We start from the raw sequence: 12109 nt of genomic DNA, 5'->3' as shown, positions 1-12109 counted from the left end.
GAGGGAAGAGAAGAAAGAGAACAGAGAAGAACAGGCGAGGAAAACAGAAGAGAGGAAAGAGAACAGATGAGCGGACGAGGAAAACAGAGGGAAGAGAAGAAAGAACAGAGATGAGCAGATGAGGAAAACAGAGGAAAGAGAAGAAAGAGAACAGAGATGAACAGACGAGGAAAACAGAAGAGAGGAAAGAACAGAGATCAGCGGATGAGGAAAACAGAGGGAAGAGAAGAAAGAACAGAGATGAGCAGATGAGGAAAACAGAAGAGAGGAAAGAGAACATATGAGCGGACGAGGAAAACAGAGGGAAGAGAAGAAAGAGAACAGAGAAGAACAGGCGAGGAAAACAGAAGAGAGGAAAGAGAACAGATGAGCGGACGAGGAAAACAGAGGGAAGAGAAGAAAGAACAGAGATGAACAGACGAGGAAAACAGAAGAGAGGAAAGAGAACAGAGATGAGCAGATGAGGAAAACAGAGGAAAGAGAAGAAAGAGAACAGAGATGAACAGACGAGGAAAACAGAAGAGAGGAAAGAGAACAGAGATGAGCGGATGAGGAAAACAGAGGGAAGAGAAGAAAGAACAGAGATGAGCAAATGAGGAAAACAGAGGGAAGAGAAGAGAAGAGCAGATGAGGAAAACAGAGAGAAGAGACGAAAGAGAGCAGAGATGAGCAGATGAGGAAAACAGAGAGAAGAGAAGAAAGTGAAGAGATGAGTGGATGAGGAAAACAGTCAGAAGAGAAGAAAGAGCAGAGATGAAAGAATAGAAAGCAGAGCAAAGAGAGCTGGAAGAAAGGAGGAGAAGAAAGAAGAACAGTGTAAAGAAAGAAGAGAACAGAGGAAAGAAAAGAACAGAGAGGAAAGAAAAGAAGAGAACAGAGGAAAGAGACTAATACAAAGAACAAAGATGAAAAAATAGAGAGAAAAACAAAGAGAGGGAAGAAAGATGAAAGAAAAGGAAAATCATTAGGAAAAAAAACAGAGGAAAGACGACAAGAGAACAGAGGAAAAGTGATTAGAACACAAACAATCAGATACAAGAAAATAGAGAGGAGAGCAATGAGAGAGAAGAGAGGCGAGAGGAAAATAGAAGAGAAAGAAGTAAAGAGGAAAATAGAAAGGAAAGAAGACAAGAGACCAAAGAAGAAAGAATAATAAAAAGAACAGAGGAAAGGAAAGAATAAGAAGAGAGCAGAAAGGAAAATACAGAAAGGAGAAGCAAGAAGAGAGAGCAAGGAGAAAAACAGAGCGAACAGAATAGAGAAAGAGCAAAGAGAAAAGAAAACAGAGAGGTAATCCGAGAAAAGAGAGCAAAGCAGAGAACACAGAGGTGAGCAGAGTCACAAAGTATAAAATAGAGAGAGGACAGAAGGGAAGAAAGATGAAAGGTGAAAAGAATGGAAGGATGGGAAGAGAAAGGAAAGAATGGATAGAGGAGAACAGAGGAAGGAAAGAGAAGAAAAAAGAAAAGAGAAACACAGGGGAAACTAGAGACGATGAAGGAGAGAAGAACAGAGAGGAAAGGAGAATACAAAGAGCAAAGAGATGAAAGAACAGAGAGCAAAGAGAAGAGAGAAGAGAATTGAAATAAAGGGAAACCAAGAGGAAAGAAGAGACAGGAAAGAAAACGAGAGCAGAGAAGAAAGAAGAATAAAAAGAGAATACAGATAAAAGAGAATAGAGAGGAAAGGAAAGATAGGCCAAAAGGAAAGAGGAAAAGAGATAGAAGAGAATAGGTAGCAAATAGGAAAACGGAGCAAAGAAAAGAGAAAAGATGAGACCAGAGGAAAAAGAACAGACAAAAAGGGAACAGAGAGATCAAAGCAGAGATAGTGCAGAGAATAGAACAGAGAGCAAAGAGAAACAACTGAAGATAAAGAACAGAGACGAGAAAATGAAGAGAAGGGAAATGAAGGAGATGGAAAGAACAGAGAGAAGAAAAGAGTAGAAAGATGAGGAGAAGAGAAAGAAAGGAAAAGGGAAAAAGGAGAACAAGAGGTGAAAGGTAGATGGGAAAGGAGAGCAGGGAGGAAGAAAAGAGGAAGCAAAAAGTGATAGAAAAGAAGGGAATGATGATTAAAGAGGCAAATGGTCAGCAGAGAGGATAATAAAAGGAGTGAGAAAAGAGTAAGGGAAAGGAGAGAGAAAAAGGAAAGAGTGTAGAGAGAGCGCAAAGAGAAAAGAGGAGACTGGAGAGAGCCGGCCACAGGAGAGAACAGACATCACAAAGATGCCTCCAGGAATGTATCCGAACTATGAGGTCTCAGCGTCCGAACAGGGGCGAAGCCGCTCTTTACCTGTGGTCTCATGAAGCTGATCAGTGTCTGCAAGAAAGAAAGGTGTCAGTGACCGGAGGACCCCAAGAAATAGCAGGGCGTCACTTGAGAAGTAATTACAGAATTAGAGCTGGTAATAGCAAAGTTACTGATATCAGAGAAATTCCTGCCAACTGACACCTGAAGAATCTTCTGCCATTGAAAGAGCGCCCCCTACACAAGAAATGTAGATTCCCAAATGCTGACATCACAGGGCACCTCTGGAAATAGGCACATGGCTGCCAAGAAGGTAGTGTCAGTCATCAATTCCAGAAACCAAAATGTGGCCACTGGCCATCATACTTCCAACGCAAGCTCAACCCAGAGCTCATATAATAAGGAGGAGCTTGTCACAAGGATCCTCCCCTGAGGAGCTGACCCTGCTCTGCAGGACGGTCACATGAACACTCACCAATCTTCCCATCAAGAAGACTCCGATTTGTGAAATGTTCTGCAAAGCAAAAAATCAAGAGGCAAAAATATCAGACTATGCAAATCAATGAAGAGATTTCAGAGGGATGAGAAGAACGGACAATCCCTACTAGTAACCTGAAGACATGAAAAGCAAACAATGGAGCAGAAACACTAATAATTAAACTTCCCAGGAATGAAATGTTACTACAACTTAAAATAGATCAGTACCAGCAATCACACTTCCAATTGAAGGAGCACCAGTCCTCATTCACATTCCAGAAGAACAGCACCAATACTCATCTATCATACAACAGTATCGGTACTCACCTGTCTTCCAGTAGAGCAGTACCAGTACTCACCTGCCTTCCAGTAGAGCAGTACCAGTACTCACCTGCCTTCCAGTAGAGCAGTACCAGTATTCACCTGCCTTCCAATAGATCAGTACCAGTATTCACCTGGCTTCCAATAGATCAGTACCAGTATTCACCTGCCTTCCAATAGATCAGTACCAGTATTCACCTGGCTTCCAGTAGATCAGTACCAGTATTCACCTGGCTTCCAGTAGATCAGTACCAGTATTCACCTGGCTTCCAGTAGAGCAGTACCAGTATTCACCTGCCTTCCAATAGATCAGTACCAGTACTCACCTGCCTTCCAATAGATCAGTACCAGTATTCACCTGCCTTCCAATAGATCAGTACCAGTACTCACCTGCCTTCCAGTAGCTCAGTAACAGTATTCACCTGCCTTCCAGTAGATCAGTACCAGTACTCACCTGCCTTCTAGTAGAGCAGTACCAGTACTCACCTGCCTTCCAGTAGATCAGTACCAGTATTCACCTGCCTTCCAATAGATCAGTACCAGTATTCACCTGCCTTCTAGTAGAGCAGTACCAGTACTCACCTGCCTTCAAGTAGAGCAGCACCAGTACTCACCTGCCTTCCAGTAGATCAGTACCAGTATTCACCTGCCTTCCAATAGATCAGTACCAGTATTCACCTGCCTTCCAGTAGATCAGTATCAGTATTCACCTGCCTTCTAGTAGAGCAGTACCAGTACTCACCTGCCTTCCAATAGATCAGTATCAGTATTCACCTGCCTTCTAGTAGAGCAGTACCAGTACTCACCTGCCTTCTAGTAGAGCAGTACCAGTACTCACCTGCCTTCTAGTAGATCAGTACCAGTATTCACCTGCCTTCCAATAGATCAGTACCAGTATTCACCTGCCTTGCAATAGATCAGTACCAGTACTCACCTGCCTTCCAGTAGCTCAGTACCAGTATTCACCTGCCTTCCAGTAGATCAGTACCAGTACTCACCTGCCTTCCAGTAGATCAGTATCAGTATTCACCTGCCTTCTAGTAGAGCAGTACCAGTATTCACCTGCCTTCCAGTAGATCAGTACCAGTATTCACCTGCTTTCCAGTAGATCAGTACCAGTACTCACCTGCCTTCCAGTAGATCAGTACCAGTACTCACCTGCTTTCCAGTAGATCAGTACCAGTACTCACCTGCCTTCCAGTAGAGCAGTACCAGTATTCACCTGCCTTCCAGTAGATCAGTACAAGTATTCACCTGCCTTTAAGTAGAGCAGTACCAGTACTCACCTGCCTTCCAGTAGATTAGTACCAGTAGTCACGTGCCTTTCAGTAGATCAGTACCAGTATTCACCTGCCTTCCAGTAGATCAGTACCAGTATTCATCTGCCTTTCAGTAGATCAGTATCAGTATTCACCTGCATTTCAGTAGATCAGTACCAGTATTCACCTGGCTTCCAGTAGATCAGTACCAGTACTCACCGGCTTTCCAGGAGATCAGTACCAGTACCCACCTGCCTTCCAGTAGATCAGTACCAGTATTCACCTGCCTTCCAGTAGATTAGTACCAGTATTCACCTGCCTTCCAGTAGAGCAGTACTAGTACTCACCTGCCTTCCAGTAGAGCAGTACCAGTATTCACCTGCCATCCAGTAGATCAGTACCACAACTCACCTACCTTCCAGTAGAGCAGTACCAGTATTCACCTGACTTCCAGTAGATCAGTATCAGTACTCACCTGCTTTCCAGGAGATCAGTACCAGTATTCACCTGCCTTTAAGTAGAGCAGTACCAGTACTCACCTGCCTTCCAGTAGAGCAGTACCTGGATTCACCTGACTTCCAGTAGATCAGTACCAGTATTCACCTGCTTTCCAGTAGATCAGTACCAGTATTCACCTGCTTTCCAGTAGATCAGAACCAGTATTCACCTGCCTTCCAGTAGATCAGTACCAGTATTCACCTGCTTTCCAGTAGATCAGTACCAGTATTCACCTGCTTTCCAGTAGATCAGAACCAGTATTCACCTGCCTTCCAGTAGATCAGTACCAGTATTCACCTGCTTTCCAGTAGATCAGTACCAGTATTCACCTGCCTTCCAGTAGATCAGTACCAGTATTCACCTGCCTTTCAGTAGATCAGTACCAGTATTCACCTGCCTTCCAGTAGATCAGTACCAGTATTCACCTGCCTTCCAGTAGATCAGAACCAGTATTCACCTGCCTTCCAGAAGAACAGTACCAGTATTCACCTGCCTTACAGTAGAGCAGCATCAGTACTCACCTGCTTTCCAGTAGATCAGTACCAGTATTCACCTGCTTTCCAGTAGATCAGTACCAGTACTCACCTGCCTTCCAGTAGATCAGTACCAGTACTCACCTGCTTTCCAGTAGATCAGTACCAGTACTCACCTGCCTTCCAGTAGAGCAGTACCAGTATTCACCTGCCTTCCAGTAGATCAGTACAAGTATTCACCTGCCTTTAAGTAGAGCAGTACCAGTACTCACCTGCCTTCCAGTAGATTAGTACCAGTAGTCACGTGCCTTTCAGTAGATCAGTACCAGTATTCACCTGCCTTCCAGTAGATCAGTACCAGTACTCATCTGCCTTCCAGTAGAACAGTACAAGTATTCACCTGCATTTCAGTAGATCAGTACCAGTATTCACCTGCCTTTCAGTAGATCAGTACCAGTACTCACCGGCTTTCCAGGAGATCAGTACCAGTACCCACCTGCCTTCCAGTAGATCAGTACCAGTATTCACCTGCCTTCCAGTAGATTAGTACCAGTATTCACCTGCCTTCCAGTAGAGCAGTACTAGTACTCACCTGCCTTCCAGTAGAGCAGTACCAGTATTCACCTGCCATCCAGTAGATCAGTACCACTACTCACCTACATTCCAGTAGAGCAGTACCAGTATTCACCTGACTTCCAGTAGATCAGTATCAGTACTCACCTGCTTTCCAGGAGATCAGTACCAGTATTCACCTGCCTTTAAGTAGAGCAGTACCAGTACTCACCTGCCTTCCAGTAGAGCAGTACCAGTATTCACCTGACTTCCAGTAGATCAGTACCAGTATTCACCTGCCTTCCAGTAGATCAGCACCAGTATTCACCTGCTTTCCAGTAGAGCAGTACCAGTATTCACCTGCCTTCCAGTAGATCAGTACCAGTATTCACCTGCCTTCCAGTAGATCAGCACAAGTATTCACCTGCCTTTCAGTAGAGAAGTACCAGAATTCACCTGCCTTCCAGTAGATCAGTACCAGTATTCGCCTGTTTTCCAGTAGATCAGTACCAGTGTTCACCTGCCTTCCTGTAGATCAGTACTAGTATTCACCTGGCTTCCAGCAGATCAGTACCAGTATTCACGTACCTTCCAGTAGAGCAGCACCAGTATTCACCTGCCTTTCAGTAGAGCAGTGCCAGTACTCACCTGCCTTTCAGTAGAGAAGTGCCAGTACTCACCTGCCTTCCAGTAGAGCAGTACCAGTAGTCACCTGCCTTTCAGTAGAGCAGTACCAGTATTCACCTGCCTTTCAGTAGAGCAGTACCAGTATTCACCTGCCTTCCAGTAGAGCAGTGCCAGTACCCACCTGCCTTCCAGTAGAGCAGAACCATTACTTACCAGCTATCCAGTAGATCAGTACCAGTATTCACCTGCCTTCCAGTAGATCAGAACCAGTATTCACCTGCCTTCCAGTAGAGCAGTACCAGTACTCACCTGCATTCCATCAGATCAGAACCAGTATTCACCTGCCTTCCAGTAGAGAAGTACCATTACTTACCTGCTTTCCAATAGATCAGTACCAGTATTCACCTGCCTTCCAGTAGAGCAGTACCTGTATTCACGTACCTTCCAGTAGAGCAGCACCAGTATTCACCTGCCTTTCAGTAGAGCAGTACCAGTATTCACCTGCCTTTCAGTAGAGCAGTACCAGTATTCACCTGCCTTCCAGTAGAGAAGTACCATTACTTACCTGCTTTCCAATAGATCAGTACCAGTATTCACCTGCCTTCCAGTAGAGCAGTACCTGTATTCACGTACCTTCCAGTAGAGCAGCACCAGTATTCACCTGCCTTTCAGTAGAGCAGTAACAGTATTCACCTGCCTTTCAGTAGAGCAGTACCAGTATTCACCTGCCTTTCAGTAGATCAGAACCAGTATTCACCTGCCTTCCAGTAGAGAAGTACCATTACTTACCTGCTTTCCAGTAGATCAGTACCAGTATTCACCTGCCTTCCAGTAGATCAGAACCAGTATTCACCTGCCTTCCAGTAGATCAGAACCAGTATTCACCTGCTTTCCAGCAGATCAGTACCAGTATTCGTCTGCCTTCCAGTAGAGCAGCACCAGTATTCACCTGCCTTCCAGTAGATCAGTAACAGTATTCGTCTGCCTTCCAGTAGAGCAGTACCAGTATTCACCTGCCTTTCAGTAGAGCAGTGCCAGTACTCACCTGCCCTCCAGTAGAGCAGTACCATTACTTACCTGCTTTCCAGTAGATCAGTACCAGTACTCACCTGCCTTTCAGTAGAGCAGTACCAGTACTCACCTGACTTCCAGTAGAGCAGTACCAGTATTCACCTGCCTTCCAGTAGAGCAGTACTAGTATTCACCTGCCTTCCAGTAGAGCAGTACCAGTATTCACCTGCCTTCCAGTAGATCAGTACCACTACTCACCTGCCTTTCAGTAGATCAGTACCAGTATTCACCTGCCTTCCAGTAGAGCAATATCAGTATTCACCTGCCTTCCAGTAGAGCAGTACCATTATTCACCTGCCTTCCAGTAGATCAGTAAAAGTATTCACCTGCCTTCCAATAGATCAGTACCAGTATTCACCTGCCTTCCAGTAGAGCAATATCAGTATTCACCTGCCTTCCAGTAGAGCAGTACCATTATTCACCTGCCTTCCAGTAGATCAGTAAAAGTATTCACCTGGCTTCCAGCAGATCAGTACCAGTATTCGTCTGCCTTCCAGTAGAGCAGTACCAGTATTCACGTGCCTTCCAGTAGAGCAATATCAGTATTCACCTGCCTTCCAGTAGATCAGTAAAAGTATTCACCTGCCTTCCAATAGAGCAGTACCAGTACTCACCTGCCTTCCAGCAGATCAGTACCAGTATTCACCTGCCTTCCAGTAGAGCAGTACAAGTATTCACCTGCCTTTCAGTAGAGCAGTACCAGTATTCACCTGCCTTCCAGTAGATCAGTATCAGTATTTACCTGTCTTCCAGTAGAGCAGTATCAGTACTCACCTGTCTTCCAGTACAGCAGTACCAGTATTCACCTGCCTTCCTGTAGATCAGTAAAAGTATTCACCTGCCTTCCAGTAGATCAGTACCAGTATTTACCTGCCTTCCAGTAGATCAGTACCAGTAGTCACCTGCCTTCCAGTAGATCAGTACCAGTATTCACCTGCCTTCTAGTAGAGCAGTATCAGTATTCACCTGCGTTCCAGTAGAGCAGTGTCAGTATTCACCTGCCTTCCAGTAGAGCCGTACCAGTATTCACCTGCCTTCCAGTAGAGCAGTACCAGTATTCACCTGCCTTCCAGTAGAGCCGTACCAGTATTCACCTGCCTTCCAGTAGAGCAGTACCAGTATTCACCTGCCTTCCAGTAGAGCCGTACCAGTATTCACCTGCCTTCCAGTAGATCAGTACCAGTAGTCACCTGCCTTCCAATAGATCAGTAAAAGTATTCACCTGCCTTCCAGTAGATCAGTACCAGTATTCACCTGCCTTCCAGTAGATCAGTACCAGTACTCACCTGCCTTCCAGTAGATCAGTACCAGTATTCACCTGCCTTCCAGTAGATCAGTACCAGTATTCACCTGCCTTCCAGTAGATCAGTACCAGTACTTACCTGCCTTCCAGTAGATCAGTACCAGTATTCACCTGCTTTCCAGTAGATCAGTACCAGTATTCACCTGCCTTCCAGTAGATCAGTACCAGTATTCACCTGCCTTCCAGTAGATCAGTACCAGTACTTACCTGCCTTCCAGTAGATCAGTACCAGTATTCACCTGCCTTCCAGTAGATCAGTACCAGTACTCACCTGCCTTCCAGTAGATCAGTACCAGTATTCACCTGTCTTCCAGTAGAGCAGTATCAGTATTCACCTGCCTTCCAGTAGAGCAGTACCAGTATTCACCTGCCTTCCAATAGATCAGTAAAAGTATTCACCTGCCTTCCAGAAGATCAGTACCAGTATTTACCTGCCTTCCAGTAGATCCGTACCAGTATTCACCTGTCTTCTAGTAGAGCAGTATCAGTATTCACCTGCCTTCCAGTAGAGCAGTATCAGTATTCACCTGCCTTCCAGTAGAGCCGTACCAGTATTCACCTGCCTTCTAGTAGAGCAGTACCAGTATTCACCTGCCTTCCAGTAGATCAGTACCAGTATTCACCTGCCTTCCAATAGATCAGTACCAGTATTCACCTGGCTTCCAGTAGATCAGTACCAGTATTCACCTGCCTTCCAGTAGAGCAGTACCAGTATTCACCTGCCTTCCAGTAGAGCAGTACCAGTATTCACCTGCCTTCCAGTAGAGCCGTACCAGTATTCACCTGCCTTCCAGTAGATCAGTACTAGTATTCACCTGCCTTCTAGTAGAGCAGTACCAGTATTCACCTGCCTTCCAGTAGAGCAGTACCAGTATTCACCTGCCTTCCAGTAGATCAGTACCAGTATTCACCTGCCTTCCAGTAGATCAGTACTAGTATTCACCTGCCTTCTAGTAGAGCCGTACCAGTATTCACCTGCCTTCTAGTAGAGCAGTACCAGTATTCACCTGGCTTCCAGTAGATCAGTACCAGTATTCACCTGCCTTCCAGTAGAGCAGTACCAGTATTCACCTGCCTTCCAGTAGAGCAGTACCAGTATTCACCTGCCTTCCAGTAGAGCCGTACCAGTATTCACCTGCCTTCCAGTAGATCAGTACTAGTATTCACCTGCCTTCCAGTAGAGCAGTACCAGTATTCACCTGCCTTCCAGTAGAGCAGTACCAGTATTCACCTGCCTTCCAGTAGATCAGTACCAGTATTCACCTGCCTTCCAGTAGAGCAGTACCAGTATTCACCTGCCTTCTAGTAGAGCAGTACCAGTATTCACCTGGCTTCCAGTAGAGCAGTACCAGTATTCACCTGCCTTCCAGTAGATCAGTACCAGTATTCACCTGCCTTCCAGTAGAGCAGTACCAGTATTCACCTGCCTTCTAGTAGAGCAGTACCAGTATTCACCTGGCTTCCAGTAGATCAGTACCAGTATTCACCTGCCTTCCAGTAGAGCAGTACCAGTATTCACCTGCCTTCCAGTAGAGCAGTACCAGTATTCACCTGCCTTCTAGTAGAGCAGTACCAGTATTCACCTGGCTTCCAGTAGAGCAGTACCAGTATTCACCTGCCTTCCAGTAGATCAGTACCAGTATTCACCTGCCTTCCAGTAGAGCAGTACCAGTATTCACCTGCCTTCTAGTAGAGCAGTACCAGTATTCACCTGCCTTCCAGTAGAGCAGTACCAGTATTCACCTGCCTTCCAGTAGATCAGTACCAGTATTCACCTGCCTTCCAGTAGAGCAGTACCAGTATTCACCTGCCTTCTAGTAGAGCAGTACCAGTATTCACCTGGCTTCCAGTAGATCAGTACCAGTATTCACCTGTCTTCCAGTAGAGCAGTACCAGTATTCACCTGCCTTCCAGTAGAGCCGTACCAGTATTCACCTGCCTTCCAGTAGATCAGTACTAGTATTCACCTGCCTTCTAGTAGAGCCGTACCAGTATTCACCTGCCTTCTAGTAGAGCAGTACCAGTATTCACCTGGCTTCCAGTAGATCAGTACCAGTATTCACCTGCCTTCCAGTAGAGCAGTACCAGTATTCACCTGGCTTCCAGTAGATCAGTACCAGTATTCACCTGCCTTCCAGTAGAGCCGTACCAGTATTCACCTGCCTTCCAGTAGATCAGTACTAGTATTCACCTGCCTTCCAGTAGAGCAGTACCAGTATTCACCTGCCTTCCAGTAGAGCAGTACCAGTATTCACCTGCCTTCCAGTAGATCAGTACCAGTATTCACCTGCCTTCCAGTAGAGCAGTACCAGTATTCACCTGCCTTCCAGTAGAGCCGTACCAGTATTCACCTGCCTTCCAGTAGAGCAGTACCAGTATTTACCTGTCTTCCAATAGATCAGTAAAAGTATTCACCTGCCTTCCAGTAGATCAGTAAAAGTATTCACCTGCCTTCCAGTAGAGCAGTACCAGTATTCACCTGCCTTCCAGTAGATCAGTACCAGTAGTCACCTGCCTTCCAATAGATCAGTAAAAGTATTCACCTGCCTTCCAGTAGATCAGTACCAGTATTCATCTGCCTTCCAGTAGATCAGTACCAGTACTCACCTGCCTTCCAGTAGATCAGTACCAGTATTCACCTGCTTTCCAGTAGATCAGTACCAGTATTCACCTGCTTTCCAGTAAATCAGTACCAGTATTCACCTGTCTTCCAGTAGAGCAGTATCAGTATTCACCTGCCTTCCAGTAGATCAGTACCAGTATTCACCTGTTTTCCAGTAGATCAGTACCAGTATTCACCTGCCTTCCAGTAGAGCAGTACCAGTATTCACCTGCTTTCCAGTAAATCAGTACCAGTATTCACCTGTCTTCCAGTAGAGCAGTATCAGTATTCACCTGTCTTCCAGTAGAGCAGTATCAGTATTCACCTGCCTTCCAATAGATCAGTAAAAGTATTCACCTGCCTTCTAGTAGAGCAGTACCAGTATTCACCTGCCTTCCAGTAGAGCAGTACCAGTATTCACCTGCCTTCCAGTAGATCAGTACCAGTATTCACCTGCCTTCCAGTAGATCAGTACTAGTATTCACCTGCCTTCTAGTAGAGCCGTACCAGTATTCACCTGCCTTCTAGTAGAGCAGTACCAGTATTCACCTGGCTTCCAGTAGATCAGTACCAGTATTCACCTGCCTTCCAGTAGAGCAGTACCAGTATTCACCTGCCTTCCAGTAGAGCAGTACCAGTATTCACCTGCCTTACAGTAGAGCCGTACCAGTATTCA

This window comes from Dendrobates tinctorius, unplaced genomic scaffold (assembly GCF_039654945.1).
Source record: "Dendrobates tinctorius isolate UK_male_01 unplaced genomic scaffold, ASM3965494v1 ptg000342l, whole genome shotgun sequence".
Taxonomy (NCBI): Eukaryota; Metazoa; Chordata; class Amphibia; order Anura; family Dendrobatidae; genus Dendrobates; species Dendrobates tinctorius.
Note: the sequence above shows the minus strand (reverse complement) of the source record.